General features: G+C 44.2%; 1 protein-coding gene across 3 annotated transcripts in view; it reads left to right on the top strand.

The window, feature by feature from the left end:
- The window catches only part of OLFM2 (olfactomedin 2), a 279696-nt gene that overhangs the window by 57838 nt on the left and 196842 nt on the right, over positions 1–25016 (top strand). The gene's annotated exons all lie outside the window — the stretch shown is intronic.

Below are 25016 nucleotides of genomic sequence, written 5' to 3' on the forward strand. Positions count from 1 at the left end.
GTCTAGTCCCTTCCTTCTGTAATCTCTGCCTCCGACGGGGAGGACCGGGTAAGTGGAGCCAATAAACTCCCTTTCCTCCTTCCTTGGAGAGAGTGGAGAGGAGGAAGGGGATATATATATATATATATATATAGAGAGAGAGAGAGTTGGGTCCCAGATCTCTCAGCCCGACTTGGGACGGCTCCCTTCCACTCCTCTCTCTGCTTCTGCCGCCTTCCCCGGCAATGGGGAACCACTGGGGGAGAGATCGCACTTTCTGGCTGTCTTTTTTAGGGTTTGGGGTATAGGCTGTGGGGCTGAACCACAGCCTCACCTTACTTGACCTTACTTTCAGAGCATTGCTCCCTTCTCCCGGGTCCGTTTCTACCCATCCCCTCTTACGATGGGGAAGGAAAGGGAGCAATGTTTCTCAATGTCTCTGTCCCTCTCTCCAAGCTTTGCTGGTCAAGGTAGCAGTTCACTCTAGCAGAACCAGGACCTTTTTCTTTTGCCCCAGTCAGAAAGGAGGCACTTTGACTTTTGAGGGGGTACAATAATTGAATCACAGAGTTGGAAGAGACTCCAAGGGCCATCCAGTCCAACTCCTCTGCCATGCAGGAACTCACAATCAAAGCACCCCCAATAGACGGCCATCCAGCCTCTCTTTAAAGATCCCCAAAGAAGGAGACTCCACCAGACTCCAAAGCAGCATATTCCACTATCGAATAGCTCTTGCTGTCAAACATGTCCCTCCTAATGTTGAGCTGGAATCTCTTTTCCTGGAGCTTGCATCCATTGCTCCAGTTCCTGGTCTCTGGAGCAGCAGAAAACAAGCCTGTTTCCTCCTCAATATGACATCCCTTCAAATATTTAAACAGGGCTATCATATCATCTCTTAACCTTCTGATGGTGGTTTGCTAGAAGAATTAGAAGTGGGAGAGGGAAGCCGGTTTCCTAAATAAAATGAGATCACTTTAGATTTCTCTGAAGATGCCAGCCACAGATGCTGGCGAAACATAAGGAATAAACTCTTCTAGAACATGGCCACAGAGCCCGAAAAACCCACAAAAAGCTATCACTTTAGATTGTCTGTCTGTAGGACTTTTGATCAGCTGGAGGCTTCCCAGCCTTTGCTGCATCCAGGTTCCTTTATTAGTCTCTTCTCCCTCCAATATGTGAACGTCTCCTTTCCCCAGCTAGCTTTCCCCCGAAAGATAGCTCTCCGCATTCCTGGAAGGCTGTTTGTGTTTTGCTTCTTTTTGTGGATGGAGTGGAGCGGCTGAGTGAGCATCCCCTGTGTCCTCTTTTCCCTGTGGTGCTTTGTCTCTCTCCTCCAAATCTTATAGATAGGCGATTCCCTCTGTGTCTCCCTCTCTTAAAGGAAAAGAGGGACCTCCCAGGGGTTACGTCGGGGCTGAGGCAAAGGAGTGCCGAGGTTGTGATGGCTCCTGCCTTCGCGTGCGTTCTGCAATGCTTTGGCATGGAGCAGCTCTGGGCACCCCTGGCACCTGGGCAGCCCTTCACTGCCCAAGAGATGGGGAGGCTCCGATCTTGCCAGCCTCCCTGCCAACGCTCCTGAGTCCTGATGCCCATCAAAGGGTTAACTGTGCTTGGTTACCATCTCTACGTTGAAATCCGAAAGAAGCAAAGAACTCATGGCTCTCTTCCCCCTTCCCTTCCTTTCCTCCTTCCCATCCTTTTCATGCCTGTCTGAGTCCATTTCTCTGGGAAGAGAAAACTTTCTTCACTTCTTAAAGGAGAAATGCGTCTCTGCGTGTGCTGCTTGTGGGATTTGGGAACAGGATTGGCACTAAGACTTTGGGCTCCATGGGGTCAGGTTGGCATTGCTGTTGGGGTGCCTGCGTGGGATGTTGTTCTTTTTACTATGTTCTGTTGTTGTTGTGAGCCTTCAAGTCATTTCTGACTTGTGGTGACGCTAAGGGGAACCTATCATGGGGTTTTCTTGGCATGTTTCTTCAGAGGGGGTTTGCCATTGCTATCCTCTGAGGATAAGAAAGTGTGATGCACCCAATGTCACCAATTTATATTGCCGAGCTGAGTCAAACCCAGGTCTCCAGAGTGGCAGTCCACCATTGCAGCACCACGCTGGATCTCTTTTGCTATGTACTAGCATGCAACAATATCATGGAAGGAAGGGTTTAGATGGGGGAAATCATTATTTTGTCATATTGAACCAAGGTTTTAACCTATAGTCCCAGCAGTGGAGTGGAGTTCATTAATGTTCATATAAGGAATCTGTGTAAAAGAGTGTATAGAGTCACACACTGAGAATATATATACATAACTTGTTGCTGTTGTATGCCTTTCAAGTTGTTTCCGACTTACAGTGACCCTAAGACAAACCTGTCGCATGCATATATGGGCTTGTGTGTGTGCATATATTTGCCTTTGGTTTTCTTCCTGTTATTTTTAACTGCATTTTTCAGCAAAGAGAGTCAGCAGATTTCTCAGCCTGGTTCATAATCCCCCAAAAGATTAAAAACCACTGATTGTGGGGGATTCCTGTCGCCAAAGGGAGAGGGACCGCTGTTTATGGAATGGGAGCCAGCATTCAAGAGCAGGTAGCAAATGCATTGATTCTGGATCTTGTACAGAACAGGAAAGCAACAATGAAACATGATGTTACAAGTCTTTATGCTGCCGGGAATCTTCCTCATTCTGCCCTGTGTCCCTTTTAGTTTACTTCTAGGGAAAGCCTGCAGAAAAAAGCATTTCCCTGGAGAGGGTAGAACTGAGCTGACCCTTTCATAAGTCTCTGGATAGGTCAGCACATTTGCTGGTATGATCCTCAAAACTATTTGTACACATGCACAAGTGTGTGTGTGTGTGTGTAAAACATAACTGGAATAATAAAATTGTATAGTCTGGATGTACATATGTCTCTGGAGATACTGGGGAGAAAGAAGGGTTGACACCTTGAAGTTACTTGTCATCATTGTAGCTTTTACTAAAAATGATTTATAGATGAAACAGTTGTTGCTGCTGTGTGCCTTCATATTGTTTCTGATTTATGGCAACCCTAAGGTGACCATATTATGGGGTTTTCTTGGCAAGATTTGTTCAAAGGAGGTTTGCCATTAACTTCCCCTAAGGCTGAGAGAGTGTGACTTGCCCAAAGTCACCCAGTGGGTTTCATGGCTGAGTGGGGAATCGAACCCTGGTCTCAAGAGTCAGAGTCCAACATTCAAACCGCTTCACCATGCTGGCTCCCAGATGAAGCAGACTGTGTGCTGAATTTCTTCTGGGGATGACCATAAATCAATGACACGGCTGGTGAGACCGGTTTGTAAGCACAGACATGGGGAGGATTGGGATTTCACACTGTCTCTCATTCTGCATTTTAATGGTGCTCCCAAAGTGTCTTTTTAGCATGAAGCTGAAATGTTTTTAAATAAAACCTAAATGAAATGCTATTGCTGCAGCTGTTCAACAAGGCAAATATTTAATTCCCGAGAAGGGGGATGTCTAGTTCATTCACAGTCTAGTTTATTCGCAGAACATTTTGTCCATGAAAGATAGCACTAGGGGTTATCATGGATCTGGTTCATTTCTCTGAAATGGAAAGGATAGATCTGAGCAGGACAGAATGCTGCTCTGAAGTCTCCTATCCACCCTAAAGCCGAGGGGTGGGAGTAGGAAGCTCCTCTGTGTGGCAAATACTAGGCAAGGAGGAGGACTGTAGATGCCACACAGTAAGCAAATCCCAATACAGAAATGGTCTTTCACCTTGGCAGCATGTGGGGGCGGAGATGGTTGATCTGACAACTGGTGAAGCAAAACATGACTTGGAACATATTAATGTTCTTGGCAGTTTCAGCTGAGAAGCTTCTGTGGCAGCTGAAGAGACCTGCCTGGCGTTACCTGTCTGTTCAAAGGAATCTCCTTCTGCAGGTTAGGGTGAATCATTTCAAGTACCCATCACTATTTATTTTTCTTTGTTCACGTCATTCACCTGCCTTGAACTAAGCCAGGGCTAAGAGTCCATTTTAATATGGAAAGATTTGAGGCCCCAGAGCACAGAGGGGAAGGGAACGCCCCACTCCTTCTCACCCCCCCCCCCCCAATTTGAAGTCACCTTTCTCTCTGTCTGGTGCAACTTGTCTGTATCCACAGCCTTCACCCCAGCCAAGGATCTAAGGGCACTTTCTCACCAGAGGCATGACCTGTCCTTTGCATTTCACACGTGTCTATAATGCAGATGTCAAAAACTACACTGTCTGGAATGTGTACTCATTTTTTAAAATGTTTTCCTAAATGGTTTCTTCTGTGTTTTTAGGGGCGCTGACAACATTTTACACATGCATAGATACATGGCAAGAGGCTCAAAGATGCTTTTAGTGTTGTATATGGAAATGCTCAGCAGCCTCTGAACATTGCTGTCTAGGGGCAAGAAAATAAGTAGAACTGTGCCAAGAGCACAGGGAGTGAGTGGGCTCAGCAGTTGTCCCTTGGCTATGGATTTCTCTTCCCGTGGAAACTCTCCAAAGTGTGGATGGAAAAACCTAGAAAAATCACATGTGTGCATGCACGCACACACACACACACACACAGGACTGAACCACTTTTATGGGGGTGAGGAGCTGTATCTTTTAACTCCATTCATAGGGGTGGGGAAATGATTCCAGATTATACTTTTCCATGATGCACCAAAGTTACTGGGGAAAGGGCATGATATAGGTGCTCACCTTCTGCAGTCTCTTCAGAACGGAAGAGTCCATGCCTCTTCTGTTTTCTTGAAGTGCTTCTGAATATTTTTTGGAAGTAGTGTGAGATTTTTGCCTAGGCCTGTCATTGCTTGGATATTGGTGCCTGGGATTACAGTAGCAGGGTACTCAGGGAAAACATAAAAATTCAGATTCTCTTCATTAAAGTAGTATAGACATAGGAAAGAAGCAGGAATATTTTGGATGTCCCACCTCTGAGTAGTTTTGAGTGTGATGGAGTATTCATGTATGGAGACCATGCTAAAGGCAACCATTTGGGGTAATGGTGGTGAGCCTTTTTGTTCTTCCTCTTGTTGAACCACTGAAGGTCAAAACCATTTTGCTGGTCTACTACAAATCAGCATGAACTCTGTTGCACTACCCTGGTCTGTCAGGATCAGCTCAAGACATTTTGCCACCCGAGACAGAATAGCAAATGGCATCTGCATTCGTCCAAGTAAAGATGTGTAATGCCCAAAGCCTGCCAGAACAGAATCTCACAAACAATTCTCCCATTTCCTGGCTGTAAAAATGCAATCATAATCAATTGTGCAATTAACTCTTTGCTGCTCTTTCATGATATCCCAAATGTGCTGCCTGAGGCATGACCCCTTTTTGCTAGCTGCCTTGCGTTTGTATAGGAGTTCAGCACTATTTTTGTGTGGACAGTTCATTTCGACCAAATGGCCTGGTATGAGTTAAAGCTTCCTTTTGGAAAGCTGGAACTTGCTTAAGACACTTTATGCTTTTATAGTGCATGATCTCCATTTATGCAGAATCGTTTGGCTACTAAAATGCCATGCAAGCATTTATTCTCTTGGAAGTTGCCAGGTTGAAGCCTGTCATTTATTTCAACATGATCAAAACGGTATCTACACTGAAGCTTTGTCAATATGTAAATACAGACACTGGGCTCTTAATCAAGGATTTAAATTAACCAAATGCATTAGCTGAGAAGGCTGCCCACTAAAAGTGACCTTTGATTAAATCTTTCTGCTTGAAATTCATCATCTTTTCTTGTGTTGTGCTAACTTCTCCCAGGTCTAGGCTTGACATAACATGCACCAATGGTCAGAGATGGTTGAATGTGATTATTTCTTTTCTTTCTCTCTCTCCAAAAGCTATTGGAAAAAATAGAAGATAAAGAGAATTTGAGCTCTAGACAACAGATTTCAAGGAATTTCTTGTGTTATATGAAATTAAACGGCCAATTAACTACTGGAGCCTCAAAGAGAATTTTTACTGGAATGCCAGCACTTTTTTAATTTTTTGAAAAATCCATATCCTTTTCTCCATCTCTTACCATACTTTATTTTCATATGAATCCTCTAAAGCAGGTGAATGGGAGAGAGACTGGCCCAAGGTCACCCTGTGAATTCATGGCTCAATGGGGACTAGAACCTAGATCTCCCAAGTCCTAGCCCAACACTTTAGCCACCAACCTACCCAAGCACTCAGTTAGCTTTTAGTGGCAAAATCCCACCTAAGGGGCTGAAATCCTGGATGCATGATGACTATACAAGCCTTGGTTCTTATTCCCATCATAAGCTGTTTACTTGAGAAGAGCTCCTTATGGTTTAGATGGAATGGATTTCCAGTATATGTGCTTAAACTCAGTCCCAACTATGTTAGGTTTATGGAATAAGTTTTTTCAATGGTGATCCAACATGGAGTAAAATTCTTTTGATTCTAGTCTACTCTAGTTGGGAGTAAAAGTTGGATCCTGCCCATAATCTTAACTGGTGTATTTCTAAAAGGCGCATAGACAGAAAGTGCACAGAAAACAAAGTTTCTTCCACCAAATCACATTTTCTGGTTAGAAAAATCAAGTACACTCGTCCCCCCATATTCGCTAGGGTTAGGGGCACAAGACCCCTGTGAATATGGAAAAACCGCAAATAACAAAAACACCACGTTTTTAACTTGAGAGGACGCCTTTCTAGGAATCTCTAGGTCCTACTCCAGTGCAACTCTGTAGTCAACATCTAACAGACATTGACCATCAAACTGCACTGGAGAAGCTAGGAATCTCTAGGTCTTTCAGTGCAACTTTTAGTTAAAGTGGATCATAGAGTTGCACTGGAGGACCTAGATATTCCTAGAGAGAACATATTAATCAAATCCATGTATAATCAAATCCACAAATATCAAATCTGCAAATATGGAGGGATAAGTATGTGTGTGTGTATCTATCTATCTATCTATCTATCTATCTATCTATCTATCTATGTCAAGTATATATCAAGTGTGTGTGTGTGTGTGTATGTAGTTTATATGTTTGTAAATTTAATATATATATAGTATATAAGGGGGAGATTCTGAAACAAAATCTCACAGTATCTAGAACCTTATGACTTTTCTCCTTTTCTTCAAGGGAGTGAGTCAAGTGCCAAAATATCTTATTTTTTTCATAGAGGATAGAAATATTAATTATTCACATCTCTACTTCTAAAAGTCCAGTTAGTGAAATTTGGGCTGCAATCATATACTTTTGTAATTAACGCACACTGAGTCCAAAGACATTTAATTCTGAGTTGGCATATCTAACAAACAAACAAACAAGCTTCATTTATATACCGCTTCATACTGCCTAAGCAGTTTCTAAGTGGTTTACAACTGTAACCTAATTTGCCCCCATTAATCTGGGAACTCATTTTAGCAACCTTGGAAGGATGCAAGCCTGAGTTTAGCTAGAGCCCTTTTGCTGGTCTTGAACTCGCAACCTAATAATGATAATAATAATATTTATTTATATCCCGCCTTTCCATAAATATGATCAAGGCGGCTTACAAAAGATTAAAAACATCACAGTACAGAGTTAAAAACATCCTTACAAAGGAACAGGAATCAGTACAATTACATATATCAGGGGCAGGAGATGGGAAGGTCAAATTACAATAGTCCGAGGTCATAAACAAAGGGGCAGAGAAAAAGAATAATTATCTAAGGTGGGTAAGCTAGCCGAAATAAATACGTTTTTAAATTCTTTTTAAAAGAAACTAACGACGCGGAAGAGCGGAGCTCTACAGGGAGCCTGTTCCAAAGGGAGGGGGTGACGATGGCAAAAGCCCTCTGTGAGGTCCTCACAAAATGTGACTTAGGGACCTCTAACAGTTTCGTTCCAGATGTTCTGAGCATGCGGGGCGGATTGTATGGGGAGAGGCGGTCCTCCAAGTATCCTGGGCCCAAGCCATTTAGGGCTTTATAGGTCAATACCAACACCTTGTATTGAGTGAGTGGCTGCAGTACAGGCATTTAACCACTGCGCCACCAGGGCTCCATCTAGGATGGTGCTACTTTCTGTAATGCTTTTGATCATAAACCACGTAACCACCACGTTCATGGGATAGGTTTAATATTTCCCTAATATATTTTCATAGTGCATGCTTAATCACCTCTTGAATGACAGGATGTCTATTTTACCACCCAGCTACTGTTTTGCCAATGGCTACTGTTAAACTAATGGTCAATATCTGTATCTTTTGCATGGCGGTCCCCTCGGACCTTGGATAATACAGTCCCCCACCCCACTCAAACATGCCAATAATAGTCTTATCAACTGTGGTAACACATTATACCAGATGAAGTGTATAGTGTCCATGAAAGCTATTGCCATAATATTTATTGTTAGTATTCAAAATGCCATAACACGCTGCTGTTTTCATCACAACAAGTTAATGCAGCCACCCACTATAACATTTTTCTTTCAGGGCCTTCTCTATAGTGACACCAATGCTTTGCAGTTCTCGTGTGTGTGTGTGTGTGTGTGTGTGTGTGTGTGTGTGTTGTGTGTCTAAGGGGGCTGCATGCTCTTTCCTTTCCTGTTTCTAAGTCCCATTTGGAAAAGAAATTACAAAGATGTTTTATGATTGACTTTGCTGCTATTGTGGCTTTTGCTCTATTCTGCTGGGTTTTAATACTGCTGTGTGCTCCAGGGGCTTATTTGTTTTTAATCCATTTTTATTGTTCTGTCTTTTAATATAAAAGCTCCATTGAAAAATTAATTGGAAAACAGTGTAAGAAAAACATAAATAGGTTAGCTGAGTATTGTTATGCCCATATTGTACTTGAGCATGTGAACAGTTAGCTTAAAGCCACTTACAGTGCAGTCCTGTGTTTCTACTCAGAGGGCAGTCTTATTATATTCAAATGAGTCCTTATTCTCAGGTAAGTGGAGCTTTAGGTAATTTGTAAGAGAGGTTTGATTTAAACTGCAGACATTGCTTAGTCGATTAACTAGTATGCTGCACCAGCAGTGCTGCTGAGAAGTAGCAGTGTGCTCAGGAACTCACAACAAGCTGAGTTTAGCTCTTATTGCTGATCCTTCAAGTCATAATTCTTTCACTGTGAATCCTGGACTTAAGGTGGTTTAGTCCTGGTTTATCTGCTCTTATTCATTTTTCATTCTGATGTGGGTATTTATTACCAGGCTTGGGAAGAAGACACTAGACACAAACATCAATTTGGACAGGGCAGCCTTCCCCAATTTTGCTGTTTCCAGATGTCATTACTCACCGTTTCCATCACCCCATCCATCATACTGAATGGTCAGAGGCAATGATGGGAGGTGTATTCCAAAGCCATATGGTGGGATCTCAGGTTGAGAAAGGCTGGCAGAAGACTCAGAAGTACAAGAATAACAGAAGACAAGCTGCCACTCATTTATCTCCCTTGGCAAAACTTCCTTCCACCTCTCCCTGTGTCCAGATGTTCTATTGGTTAAAGTGGGAGCTAGCTTTCTTGTGTGTGACCTGACTGCAGGCCTTGCCTCTTTTAAAACAAATATCCACATTAAGTTTAGAGGAAGTTCTGCCAGGATCATCAGCTCTTCCACCAGTAAACCTGAAGAAAGGCCCAATGGTTTTGACATTCCCAAGCAGTGCAATTCCAAGTCCTCTTTATCCTGATCATTGTCGGTACATCTACCGTACACTGCAGAAATAATGCTGTTTGACATCACTTTAAGTGCCACAGCTCCATCCTATAGAAACCTGGGATCTGTAGTTTTTACAAGGTCTGTTGCATTCTTTGCCAAAAAGTGATGCTGCCTCACAAAGCTACAAGTCCCATGGCTCTGTATGCTTGAGCCATGGCAGTTTAAGTGGTGTCAAACTGCATTATTTCTATAGTGTTACCACACCCTATAAAAGGTTGATAGCTTGTTCTTCTCCTCCCTGATTGATTGATTAGTTACACTTGTATTCTGCTTCTCCTCCAATCAACTGAAGGTTGCTCTCCACTCTACTGAATCCTCACAACAACCCTTTAAATAAGTCAGACTGAGAAAGAGGAATTCATTCAATGTCATCTGTTGAGATTCTTGGCTTAGTCCGGACTTGAATCTGGATCTCCTAAGTCACAGTCCAGCACACTAACCAGTACACTGCACTGGCTCAACAAGTTCCTGAGGCCCAGGAAGCACAGCCAATAGGAGCTGAAGTCAAAACACCCGGATACTCGGACACCAGGTTTCCAACCTAAAGTTTTTGGGTTGTAGAGCTGGCATATAAATTTAAATACTAAGTCTTGCACCAAGACGTTTTAGGGTTTGTCTTGTCTTGGCGAAGCTGTGTAAACAGCAACTTAATGTTCCATTTTCGCAAAGCAACTGTGTCTTATAGACTGTAAACTGATGCCTGTGTAGCAAATTTGGTCACCGGAGCTGAAACAAAATCTGTGATTCAGATTTGGGTGCTGGCTCACTTCAACAAACATTCAGATTCAAATGTGCCTCTTTGGGGCAGCTTCAGATTCAAATGTAGCCGGAGATGCTTTGAATCTGAATGAATTTGAATCCTGATGAGTTAATACAAATGTCGATAAAACTGCATTAATTCAGCTGTGAATTCACTTTAGGCAATTCAGCCTCCACTGATTTATTTAAAAACAAACACACATTTGTGATATATTTTTTGTTGCATTGTGCAATGCGGGACAAGGGGATGGGACAGAAATTTCCAAACTGCACAGAAGAATTTTAGCATTCCTTATCTAAGTGCGCTGAAAACATTTGGGGTTAGAGTGGAATCTCTTCTACTCCATTTAAATGAATGACAGCATCATAGATTCTGCTAGGGCAGGTGTCCTCTTTGAAGTGGCCTTGGGAAAAGTGTCTTGGCCATCCTATGCCACCTCCCTGAGAGAAAAGCAAGGGTGGGGAAACTTTGGCTCTCCAAAAGCTTTTGGATTTCATCTCCCAGAAGCCCCATCCACTGTGGCCAATGCTAAGGGACTATGGGGCTGTAGAGATGGGCAGCATGCAGCCACCCCTTTACTGGCTGGATTGGGGCTGTGGCAACTGTACACTGTGGCCCCGATCTGGCTTCTGGAGAACACAAAGAGAAGCCACAAAAAGCAGCTCCTTTTTGCGCTCTTCAAGGGGTGCCATAGCTGTAGCAGTGCAGATTTATGATGCCCCTTCAGTGCTGCATCATGCACCAGAGTTGTGCCATGATGGTGCACACCATGTAGACTGGCGCATGCCAAAATGGTGCCCTGGGGATGGAGTTAGGGTGTCCAATGTGTGGATGCTGCACCCTGGCTCCACCCACAGGCTGGCACAAAGTACCAGTCCGTATAAGCCCTATGACAGTTGTTGTCCAAAACAGATGGAAGGTCAGAGGTTTATCACACTTTATATAAGCTTACTAGAAAGTCACAGTGGAAAAAGGCATCATGGGAAAAGAAGATGGCAGGCAGATGCATTCTTACTGAGCTAGTTGGCTTCTAAGTGCCACTGGCCCTGCCATCACAGTGGAAGAAAAAATTTGGAGATGTCTCTAACCAAAATAGCTGCTGATCATCCTGGAGTGCATCTACACTGTAGAAATAATGCAGTTTGACATCACTTTTAAGTGCTGTAGCTATGGAATCCCGGGATTTGTAGTTTTACAAGGTCTTTAGCCTTCTCTACCAAAGTGTGCTGGTTCATCACCAAATTAGAATCCCAGGATTCTGTACCACGGAGCCATGACAGTTAAACTGGTGTCAAACTGCATTATTTCTACAGTGTAGGTGCACCCTAAACTGGGGGGAGGGGATTTCTGGGAACTGTACTACCCCCCAAAAAACCCTTTCCCTGCACGGATAAGTTGTATTAGTGTTCTTAAAATATGTATGTGCTGCAAAAATTCAGAAATGTGTTCATCACATCAAAGATCCGAGTGCTGTTCCTTCAAATGCAATTTCTTATTTTCTTTGCATATACCTTTCCTCCTGATGAGCACATCCTGCAGCATTCTCAGTTATCAGTGGGCCCCATATATACATTTTGCCTTTGCAGTTCATGACTATGGAACTCCAAACTTGCCAGTGTGAAATTAAGTGCAAAATGTGTTAAATGGCTTCATGCTAAAAGTTAAATTCACTGTTGGGTGCTTTTCCTTCATGGCGTTTGGCAATCTAATTTGAACTGAATTTTAAATTGCAGCCAAATTAATACAAACTTGAACATTGCAGGAGCTGTGTATGTATGTGTGTGGGGAGGGGGCCCGTGAATAGCTTTAGGCAGGGAAAATTATATGGGTAAAAGCTGAGCCAAAGGAAAGGTAGGGAAGGGCAAATCTTGAGCTTTGACTCTAACCTGCTTGCAAAATCAGGATGCAGTTCATTTTTCTAACTTCCCTTGAACTAGTTATGTCATATGCATGAAATGTCGAGGAGCAAGTCACCACATCACTTCTGTGGTATGCTTAGCATGAAAATTAATCCAGCCCTGATCAGAAGATCCATTGGGATGAATCTCTGTTTCAAATCATAAAACAGCTGCTACTCTATAAAGCATGCAACTAGAAGTTAAGTGGTAAGGCAGCTCCCTCACTTTGTATTGGCTTAGGAAAAGGTCAGAAGCAACATATGTTTTTGAATCACTTCTCTTGCGTTTCGGTATCTGTTACAAAGTGAAGCGATACTAAGTGGAAAATGCTTAGAACTGTGGTCCAGAAAAAAAGAATCGTCATCATCATCATCATCATCATCCCACCTTCTTCCCAAATCAGGATTCAAACCTAGTTACAACAAATTTAAAAACATGTCATTAAAATTCTGCAAGGTACAGGAATTAAAATGAGATTAAACATTCAAAATTTAAAACTAGATTAAAACATATATTATTAAAATATGCACACGCACACCCCAGTACAACAATTAACAAGATACAGCACATTATTCTGGTGGGACAGGATTTATATAGTCAGTCATTAAATCCCTGTCTAAACAGAAAAGTATGTACTTGTCAGTGAAAAGAAAGTAGGGTGGGCCTGTGTGAAAACCCACTGAGGGCTACACATGTCCCTGGGACTGCAGGTTGGGGAAAGAGAAAAGAGGTGGACTAACCTACTTTGCAGCTTTTTCCCCATCCACCACTGATTTTTGCCTTGTCCCTCAGTCATACATCCCACAACAGACTATCAAGTATAATGTGATTCATCCCAAAAGTAGAAACAAGAGGAAGGCTTCCCATTCCTCCTCTAAGATATTAGATTTGTTTCCCTTCCTGTATGGAATTGTGATTGGCCTAATATCTTTTGGGGAAAAGATTGCCAGTAGGAAAGTGAGTTCTTGGTAGGCTAGTGTTGACCTACTCTTCACAGAAGCTGAGACTTGCTAAGCCATTGAAAGGTACAACACTAGTTGGGGTGTCAATTCAAACCTGCAAGCCTTCTCTTCTCTGTGGATATTCCACTACTGCTGGAATTATATATAAGTATACATAGTTTTGAACTATAATTCCCACAGGTATCTGTTTTGGCCATGCTGCCTGAGCCTGATGGAACTGGTAGGCAAAAAAAAAAAAAAAAAAAAAAAAAAAAAAAAAAAAAAGAGAACCAATATTTCCCCATCCTTGCAATATGGGCATATCACCCTGACTGTTACCGAACCCTGCCTGGTTTTCCCTCTCATTTATATTTTTCCCTCTTTGTTTCCATCCATCAGTCCCTCCCCTCTCCCTCCCCTGATGCCAAAGACAGCTTGTTCGCTTTTCCTGCCAAAATTTTTATTAGTGCATCTGGTTTCATCCAACCCATAAATGCCCCCAGCAGCAAAATTTCCCTTCCGCTTTAAGAATTTACACGCCGACCCCATGCCAGCTCTGTGAGAACAGCTGCACATTAAAGCTATAAAAAGCCTCCGTGCTGCCATCTTCCCTAATGGATCTCCCCTCTGAAACATCGAGTTACCTGCTGTGTGTTGCACCCAAACTTAAAATAAAGCCACCATGCCAGCTACTGAAGCGTAAGATGAAATGTTTTGATAAGACATTTGTTGTTAATGGATCACAGTTGGAACAGCACCTTGGAGAGCGGCAGCAGGTTTCAGATTGGTCAGTGTGTGTGTGTGTGTGTGTGCCTTCAAGTCTCCTGGCTGTTAACTTATGCCCATAAATTTCATACAGTTTTCTTAGGCAAGGAATGCTTAGAGGTGGTTTTGCCAGTTCCTTCCTTTGAAATATAGCCTAAAGCACCTGGTATTCTCTGGCAGTTTCTCATCCAAGGACTAACCAGGACTGACCCTGCTTAGCATCCAAGATCAGACAGGATTGCACATCTTTAGGATATTCAGTCTTACAGATTGGTCAGTACCTCATCCTCATTTGTTTGGATTTCCTTGCAGTGATCTCTCTTTTATGGAGTCTCTATTGCTTCAGTGAATTATGTTTTATTTTTATTTCGTCATTATCTTTACACCCTGTTTTTCATCTGATGAACATAATGGTTATCTTCCTTTGCATTGCTGACTTTACAGCAACTCTGTGAGAGAAGTCAGTGTTAAGGATGGAAAGAATGTTCAAAAATATTCAGAAGATTAAAAAATATGTTTCTTGAGTGTCAAGAAAGATCTTTAGCCTTCTATGTCAGAGAGCTCTGGTGCCACAACAAACTACAATTCCCAGGGGGAAAAATATCAAGAAGATACCCAGATGAGAAAAATCCTGAACTGATAAGAATCTTTGCAGTTTGGTATATACTATATGCAAAAGGGTTGCTTTGCACAGAAACAACATTTTCTGTGCAGAAAGCAGCAGAAAGTAATATTTCTGTGTGAAAATAATATTTTCTGCACAGAAAATGCTGTTCTCTATGCCAAAATATTGTGTGAATTTGGTGCAGAATATCTGTGGATAGTCTTTGAAAACCACACAGTTTTAAAAGACCTTCTTGTAAAGGGAAGAAAATTGTGATAATTACTTGTTGTTTTCATCAAGAAAAAAACAACAGAAGAATTACATACCAAATCAAGCTGATGGACACTGAGGACTAGGACTTGCATCTCCTAAATCCCAATCCAGCACTGTACTGCTAGATCACATTTTTTTCTCTGGGTACAGTGTTATGGTATCTTACATCTATTCTTTTCTTGAGTAGTTGGCTATGCAAAAATGTAGGTGTGCCTGCTTCAGAAACTAAGGGAATTGGATATTATTTGATTTCTGTAGCAGTTTTGTGATTCAAGAAAATTCTGCAAGTGTGATTGGGAAGGTATTATTAACCCATCTCTCCCTCCCCCCCCCCCCCCCCGCCCCTAGCAAGTCCAACAGCCTCAACTACAGAACTGGCCCAGTAGTGTCAATATTAAGCCCCAGCTGGCCTGCATCTGGTTGTGTGAATAGTTATTACATGGCAAATTGCCTTGGTTCAGAGGATAAGCCTCATTTTGTAAAACCTAAACAACCCCAAAAACAAAATATGAGACTGGCTAAAATGTGCCTCATTTCATTTTTCAGTACACTTGTCCCTCCACGTTCTCAGGGGTTAGGGGCACAGGACCCTAGTGAATGTGGAAAAACTGCAAATAACAAAAACACTATGTTTTTACCTGAGGGAACACCTCTCTGGGAGTCTCTAGGTCCTCCAGTACATCTATGTAGTCAACATCTGGTAGACACTGACCCTAGAATTGTGCTAGAGGAACTACAAATGCCTAGTGGAGTGTTCTCTCTAGAAATCTCTTGGTGCCACTTTGGGTTAAAGTTGACCATAGAGTTGTGCTGGACAACCTAGGTATTCCTAGAGAGAACATATTAATAAAATCTGTGAATAATCAAATCCGCAAATGGGAAGGGATGAGTGTATTATTGCTATAGAAGACCTCATAGTGGTGGGTTACAGTATCTTGCTTCACATTTAACCCTATGAGATACTGCTCAGACAGCCAGAAATTTTCTGATTGTCCTGCCTGTCCATGAGTACCAAACAGCAATGCTGATCACAGCATGAGGCTTTGTTGCTGCTGCTGTTACACCAGACACAAAACCCTGGATGGCCAAGGAGCAGCCTAAGGATAGGATCCAGCCACCACTGCTATGGATTCCTATAAATTTGAACAAAGGTTTGTTGAGAAATGTTGCCCATATTTTCATCACAGGTGTGTGATTGAATGGGAGGGAGTAATTATTCTAGTGGGGAGGAATGTATGTGTTGGGGGGAACTGAGATGGAAACACGCCTCCCTCTCCTGCCGGACTTTGGGCCAGGAGCCACGCTGTTGCTGCTGCCGGGCGTCTCTCTCTGGGGTGTCGGAGGTGCGCATCTGCGCACCACCCCAGGGAGGGCGCCTACGGACTGTGTGCAGGACTCCTGTAAGTGTTTTCAGTGGCTCCAAGGCAGTTCCGGAGGACCGGACTGGGGACACCTGGGGGGAAGGTGGAGCGAGGGGCGTGTCAGTGGCAGCGACATGCTGAAAACCAGCTGCTTGGACTCCTCCTTCACCACGCCTCCCTCTCCTGCCGGACTTTGGGCCAGGGGCCACGCTGTTGCTGCTGCCGGGCGTCTCTCTCTGGGGTGTCGGAGGTGCGCATGTGCGCACCGCCCCAGGGAGGGCGCCCACGGACTGTGTTCAGGACCCCGCAGTGCTGCAACTGCGCAGCTGCGCACTTTTGGCAGCGCTAGGAGTAAGAGAGGCTGTGCGGATGTCAGCCCTAGAGAAGAGGATGCCTGAAGTGGCTAACCTCTGCTCTTCTAATTGTTGGGGAAGGAGGGGTGGAGGCTATGGGTGCGGGGGATGCTCGGGCTGGGGAGGAGGGGGATAACACCAGTATGAGCGGAGCTCCTATTGAGGTAGTGTGGGGCAAGGGGAGGTATGGCGGTGGGAGAAGGGACTTGCGTTACAGGGGAAGGCGATATCGATGCGTCATATCTATCTCTCCTTCCTGTCCCCCTCCCATCCAAAGGGACCTGAGGGTCACTCCAACCGTGCCACAAACCCTGTCACTGCTCCTATGCAACGCCAGGTCGATCAACAACAAGTCCCACATCCTCCATGACTTGTTGGAGGACAGAAATTGCGACCTGGCTTGCATTACCGAGACCTGGCTTGGGCCTGGGGGGGAAGCTGTGTGGGCACAGGCCCTGCCTGCTGGGTTCTCGGTGAAGGACCAGTCCAGGTTAGGTGGGCGGGGGTGTGTGTGTGGCCTTGATACATAGGAACACCTTGTCTCTTACCAGGAACCACATCCGACAGACTTCCTTTATCGAGTGTATTTACTGACCCTAAAGGCTAGGGACAGTCTAGGGATTCTATTGGTGTATCGGCCACCCCGTGCGCTAATGGATTCCCTTAACGAGCTGACACAGCTGGTCGCGGAGCTGATGCTGGAGACGCCCAGACTACTTGTCCTGGGCGACTTCAACATCTCCCTCACGGCCAACTATGTTCCAACCGGTGCAGCTCGGGAATTCATGGATACCATGACGGCCATGGGCCTGTCCCAGCTGATTTTGGGTCCAACACATTTTGCGGGTAATACGCTCGATTTGGTCTTCTGCTCGAATGCGGAAAATCCGTGGGCGGAAATAACCAATATTTCCCCCCTGTCATGGACGGATCATTTCCTGGTGGAGGCAAAAATCAAGGTCTCTACCCAGATTCCCCCCCGGGGGTGGCGGACCTATTAGGATGGTCCACCCTCGAAGGCTGATGGAACCCAAAAGGTTCCAGGAAGCCCTAGAGGGACACATGGTTGGAAGTGACGGCGACTCTGTTGATGCCCTGACTGGTATCTGGAATACCGGCCTCTCTAGGGCTATACACAGTATCGCTCCCAAGCGCCCTCTCAGGCCTGCTTCCAAACGTAAGCCTCGGTATACGGAAGATCTCCGGGCAAGGAAGCGGGTTCTGCGACGGCTAGAGCACCGCTGGCGGAAACACCTACGCTCAGCCGACAAGGCTCTCCTAGACCGTCTTTTGAAGGACTATGGAGAGGCGATACGAGCAGCTAAGAACTCGTTCTATGGTGCTCGTGTCGCGTCCACGGAGTCGCGTCCAGCAGAGTTGTTCAGGGTAGTTAGGGAGCTAACTCAGCTCCCTCCTGCCCCGAACCAGATCCTTGAACCTTCTAAGGCCTGCTGTGACCAATTTAACAACTTCTTCGCGGATAAAACCTCTCGGATAAGCGAAGGTCTTAACGCCAGCATTAGAGCAGAACCTAGGGTAGAGGCATCCAGAGCCTCCGTGGACTCTATTAAACTGGATCAGTTTGAGTTGGTAAGTACCGATGATGTGGACAAGATCCTTGGAAGTGTTCAGAAGACAACCTGCTCTCTCGATCCCTGTCCCTCATGGCTAGCGGCCCAGGGGGGTCCGGCAGTAACATCTCTGTTACGCCGAATTATTAATACATCCCTGAGGGAAGGGCAATTTCCAACTGACCTGAAATTGGCCACTGTAAAACCGTTACTTAAAAAGCCCTCCCTCGACCCCCTGGTACATAGTAATTATCGGCCAGTCTCGCTGCTGCCATTTTTGGGGAAGGTGATCAAGAGGGCGGTTGCAATCCAGCTTCAATCGGTCTTGGATGAAACGGATTATCTGGACCCATTTCAAACTGGCTTTCGGGCGGGTTACGGGGTTGAGACGGCCATGGTCGCCTTGGTCGATGATCTCCGTCTGGGCATTGACAGGGGAAGCGTGTCCCTGTTGGTGCTCTTGGACATCTCAGTGGCTTTCGATACCATAGACCATGGTATCCTTCTGGAGCGCCTGGCAGAGGTGGGAATCGGGAGCACTGCACTCCAGTGGTTCCGGTCCTACCTCTCTGGGAGGTTCCAGATGGTGCAGCTGGGAGACGTGTGCTCCGATGAGAGGGCTCTTACATCTGGGGTCCCTCAAGGAGCCATTCTGTCTCCCATGCTATTTAACATTTACATGAAACCGCTGGGAGAGATCATCCGGAGACATGGGGCGCGGGGTTATCAGTACGCTGATGACACCCAAATAGTCTTCTCTATGTCTCCGACTGATGCAGTGACCAAGGATGACGTCTCTCCTCTCGTGGCCTGTCTGGAGTCAGTAATGGGCTGGATGAGGGAAAACCGACTCAGTCTGAATCCAGAGAAAACGGAGGTGCTCGTGATAGGTTCCCCTGGTCCAGGAATGGCGGTGGTTCCACCTGTCCTGAACGGGATCACACTACCTGTGAAGGACTCCGTGCACAGCCTGGGGGTGCTTCTTGACTCGTCGCTTCACCTTACAGCTCAGGTGAATGCGACGGTCAAGAACACCTGTTATCAGCTTCGGCTTATTCGCCAGCTGCGCCCATACCTGGCCCAGAGGGACCTTGAAACGGTGGTACATGCTCTGGTAACCTCTAGATTGGATTTCTGCAATGCGCTCTACATGGGGCAACCCTTATACCATACCCGGAAGCTACAGTTGGTACAAAATATGGCAGCCAGGCTGATCACTGGTACTTCCAGGGCCAGCCACATTACACCTGTGCTAAAAGACCTGCATTGGCTGCCTATCCGCTTCCGGGCACAGTATAAGGTGTTGGTGATTACCTATAAAGCCCTACATGGCTTGGGCCCGGGATACCTGAAGGACCGCCTCTCCCCATACAATCCACCCCGCACCCTCAGAACCTCTGGGCAGCAACTACTTAGGGTCCCAGGGGCCAGACTCACCTCCACAAGGAGGAGGACGTATTCCATCGCTGCCCCGGCCCTTTGGAACACGCTGCCCACAGAGCTCCGCTCGGCCACCTCCCTGGCTCAATTTAGAAGGGATCTAAAAACCTTCTTATTCCAAGCTGCATTCCCCGAGTGAAGCTCCAGTTGGCCTGCCTCCCTCTTCTGTTAACATGATGGATGGCTGATGGGTTTTTAATTTGTTTTTAATATGTGTATTTTGCCTGTTTATTTGTATATGCTTTGTATTTTATTGTATTGATTTTATATGCTGTTCACCGCCCTGATCATTGGAAGGGCGGTATATAAATAAAATTTTTATTTATTATTATTATTTTAAGGTGAGCCATATTTAGAATAGCCCATTGCCATTAAAGGTGGGGGGGGGGGGGGCAAAGGTAAGCCAGGATTGCAGAGCTCAATGGATCCCATGAGCTCAGGGCAGCATACGTGGTTCTCTTCCTTTTCACTGCTTTATTCTTACAACAGTTCTGTGAGTTACAGTAGGTGGTTAGTGTGTGTGTGTTTGTGTGTGTAAGAGAGAAGGGTGAAAGCAAACAACAGTGGCTGGCTCAGTGTCATCTTTCTGAGTTTCATGGCTCCCTGGGAACATGGATATGAATCTCCAAAGCCCCAGCCCAGTGCTATAACTGTGATGTCACACTGGCTGAGGCTAACATTTGAACCGCCCATGTGTATTTCATATTGCATTGTCATTATCTCACAACTTTTTTTAAAAAATGAAAATGTTGCCAGAAAAAAGGCATAGCTCAATCATCTCTTCTTTCCCGTCCCCACAATGAGAACATTTCACCTGCCAAACATCTGTGATTCATATCTCTGTAACATGACTCTTATTGTTGGCTGAAGGTGCCTAAAGAAAGTCTTGACCAACTGTGAGTGGACTGAGATAGTTTAAACCCCTAAAGAGCAGAACAGAGTGCCTCTGTCCTGAATGTACTGAAATTGGCTGCTCCTCCATTCCATGCAGTATAACTGCTGAAAGGAACAGTAGCAGTGGAAATTGCAAGGATATTGCCTTAACATTAAAAGAAATGTCCTACTTTTGGGAATTTTTCAGCAGAGGAGACTCTGGAGGTGCTGGGATCTCCTTCAATGGAAATATGTAAGCAGATGTCAGGTTGCCATCTCTCAGGGATGCCGTCTTTGTGGGACATCTGGGCTGGATCTTGTAAACCCCGCAACAACTGTAAAACATTATCTTTAGGGAAACAGAAATGTAGAAATGCACACCAGTGGGGCACAAAATGCAACCAGGTTATCTTAGAGTTCAGTTATGGTGTAGATTTATTTCTTTAATGAATGGCTAAAAATTTGAGACGGACCTGCCAAGTTACTTGGATGATTAATAAGGCCAATATGTTTTGACATATGTTGGTATTATTAGCAATTTAATTGGGTCTGAAACTGATGAATCTTGAAAGAAAAGTATTTCTGGATCTCTTTACCCAATTTGTTCATTTTTGAATGAATCAAAATTAAATGCTTGAGAAAAATAAGCACATCTTAGGCAATGTCTCCATTGTATGGAATTTGATCAGACAATGTTATAATCGGTTATGACTGATCTCCTTCCAGATGTCATAGAATGGCAGGTCAAAATCAGAAAGCATTATATTCTTGATGACACTTCAGAGGATAATAAGGCATGGCCTTATTGCCAATAAACCAAAACCAAAGCCCTTCACTCTGTTATCCACCTGCTCATCTGAAGGGAGAAGTCTCTCTATGAGCAAATAAGGAAAAATTGCAGCAGCTGCATTATATTAAAGATGCTATTGCATAACCAATAAATGGCAGTGTAAGATTGCTTGCCCATAGTCCAATATTTTACATAAAGACAGATATATAGCAGAATTGGGAAGCCTTGGCCCTCCTGACACTTTGGTCTTTAGTTTCCCTCAGGCCCAGCCAACATGAATTGTGAGAGTTGTAGTCCGAGATATCTGGAGGGCCAAAGCTTGCCTGCCATTTGTTTATAGCTCTAGAATTCCTCTGCACCTATAGAGCACTAGGTTGCAGTTGTGCCCAGTGGTCCTTTCCATCAACAACCCAGTTAGAGGACTTCAAATTGCCACCCACACTATTATCTGTGCACTAGATGGCTGCAATTTGCTTTATTTGAGGCTGCCCTTTAAGCCTTTAATGGCTGGCCTATACATCTAAAATACTTAATAGTGTACTTCATCTTATTGCAATGGGTGGGAGTGAATTGCTATATATCACCACCCTATGCCTGCTGGGGAGATTAGGAAGTAGGAGATGCTCAGCGTTTTTGTTGTTCCTCCTGCATAATTTTCCTGGAACTGCCATGTGCAATCTTTGCAAATGTTTCAGACAGCATAAAAGAGTAACTAATCAAGCAGGAAATGTGCATCAGAGTGCCAATTGTGGTGCGGTGAAGGGGAGTGGGTAATCGCTCCAATTAGATCTGGCACTCTTGGAGATCAACAAAGACCATGCAGGGATAAATCCTTGGAAGAGTGCTGCTGAACCCACTGTGTTTTTGTGCATGGGCACCCACTGAGTCAGAGAGACACAGGAGGTGTTTTTGGTTCCTCTTCTCCCATGTTACCACTTATCTAAGGGTCACCCTCCCAACTGAGTCTCTGTGAATTATTCAGCTGGAAAGTGAACCAACCAACCAGCCAAACTGCAAGTACTTTTCCTTCTAAATTTTGCATGCAGGAGATAAATAAGTGTTTCCATGGTTACTGGAAGTGGAAGAGAGGGCCCTTTTCCTTCCAAGATGAAAAGTTCAAAACACTTGAGTGCAAAGGTATTCGGTTTCTGATTGGATCCACATTGAAATGGTGTCACATAAGGCTGGTTCAGGAACACTCCTGCAAATTCCTTGGAAGAGTGCCCCATCCTTCAGTGTATGGAGACTTGTTATCTAAGCACTATTAATTAGAAGTAGAGAATGGGGGTCTGTTATGCTTCCTCCCAACAACCTACCAATGACTACAGGGGGCAAATGAATGAGTACTTACTAGGGTTTTGTTCTCCTTCTTGTACTTCATCACAACTGATGATATCCACTTTTAGCTCAGTAGGAGTTGAAAAGTGAGAGGAGGAAGGAGTGCTGGTGAATATTTCAGTGTAAGAAAGGTGAGTTTATTGTGAGAGAAATTGGTCTTTCCTGTTTATTGTAAAATTCTTTAAGATGTCAGTGGGGAAAAAAACTTTGTAAATAAATACACCGTGTTCCAAGGAATTAGTTTTTCCTATGTATTAGGAAAACCAGTATGCAAAGCATCTTTGAGATTAACTGAAAGAAAGAAGCTGTAACATGAGCTTTTGTAGACTTGAGCTTAGAGTTGAGGATGCATACATCTGAAGAAGTAGACTCAAATCTACAAAAGCTCATGCTTTTTTCTTTCAGTGAGAGGTGAAGCAGATGGGCATAAATTGGGCTGGGACTGCAGTGACCAGATGGCACACTCCTCGTGGGCTGCCACTGCAGACCCATGTCAAGCTGGCCAGGAGTCGATCTAAACTGATTCTTTTTTAGGCCAGCTTGGCATGGCCCTGTTGCAGCTTCCAGCTGCTTTGGGAGCATGCATCATCTGAACACCATGCCCCGGAAGTGGCTAGAAGCTGCTTGATTTGCCCCATCTACTTTGGTTCTTAGTTTCAAAGATAATGCAAGATCCTTCTGCATGCTGATTTTCAAGACTAAAATGGCCATGTTTTTGAATTCTACTTCATTATTAAGAGTTTGTTGATATCTGATGAGATAGGACCATTTGCTGGCCAGTGGAGGGACAGCAAGAAGGGGACCATTTCAGTCTCCCTAGGGAGGGAATTTCCAAGTCTAGGTAGAGCTACAGCATTCATTTATTATGGCAAATAGTCAGCATAGTAAAAAAATAAATACATTTTAAAAAATACATATATTACAAGACAGTTGACCGGGTATAATATATACATTTTAAAACCACTTCATCCATCGTAAGAAGAAGTTGTGGGAAAACAACCAAATATTTATCGACATTATTTCACTACACCTCTACGGCAATCAATAGCAGCTGCACAAAATCTAGCAACTTTGGCAGTTATATGCTCATTTAGACCTGAGGGAAGATATTCTACATAGAATCTGTCATGTCTAGGTACAGCTACAGAGAATATTGTCTCTTGTGTTCCCACAAACTATACCTGGGAAGGTGATGAGAGTGAAAGAAGCACCTCTTTTGTGGATCTGAAGGTCTGGACAGGCTTCTGGGGTGAAATAAGATCTTTTAGATAGATCTAAGTTGTCTAGGGATATACATATATATGTCATAATCAGCCCTTTGAATTATGTCCAGAAATAAACTGGCAGCTAAATGAGCTGTTACAACAGAAGAGTTGTATGAACCCTATAACCACCCCCAGCTAACATTTTAGCTGCAGGTCTTTGTACCAACTAATGTTTATGAACATTCATCAATGGCAGCCCCACATAGAGCATGCTAACAGTAGTCCAAACAGGATGTAACCAAGTCATATAACTAGACCAGGCATCTCCAGAAACAGGCCTAGTTGTCACACTAGCTTTAAATGTGCAAAAGCACTCCTGGCCACTATGGAAACATGTTCTTAGATTCAAGGCTGAGTTCAGGTGTATACCAAACTGTGAACCTGTATCTTCACAGGGAGTGCAATCATGTCCAGTACATGCTGACTTTTTGTTCCTTGATCTGCCCTACAATTGAACAGGAACACCTCTGTCTTGCCTGGATTGAGCTTCAATTTGTTCACCCTCAATCCAGTCCATTACTGATGTCTGGCACTGATTTAGAAGTGAAACAGTTTTCTTGAAGTTAGTTGGACAAGAGAAATAGATTGGGGTGTAATTTTAATACTGGTGGCACTGAACTCAAAACTTTCAGATAGCCTTTCTCAGTTAGTTTTATGTAGATGTCAAATAGCATGGGGGGAAACACAGAATACTGAGGGATCCAGTGGCCATGGAGAAGAACAGAAATCTCAAAGCAACACATTCTTGTCTTAATCTGCCAGGAAGGAATGGAGCCACTACAAAACCATGCCTCCAAGTCTCATCCCATCAAGGCAGCCCAGATAACTTGGTGTGTGGTACTGAAAACTGCTGAAAGATTCAAAAGAACCAAAAGCAACATCCTCCGAGACAGTTTAAACCACCTCTTTCCCATAACCAGGCCTGAAGTCAGACTGAAATGGTTCAAGACAATCAGTTTAATCCAGGAATCTCTGAAGCTAGGGGGCACGAATGCATTCTATTGCCTTGCCCAAAAACAGCATGTTGGCCAATGGCCAGTAGTTATCCATCATGGAAGGATTCAGGGAAGGTTTTTTCCACAGAGGACTTAAAACTGCCTGTTGGAACCCTGCCTTCATGTAAGGAGGCACTGACTGCTCCCTTC

Source organism: Sceloporus occidentalis, unplaced genomic scaffold (assembly GCF_023333645.1).
Source record: "Sceloporus occidentalis isolate IW3139 unplaced genomic scaffold, rSceOcc1.0.p SCAF_1, whole genome shotgun sequence".
Taxonomy (NCBI): domain Eukaryota; kingdom Metazoa; phylum Chordata; class Lepidosauria; order Squamata; family Phrynosomatidae; genus Sceloporus; species Sceloporus occidentalis.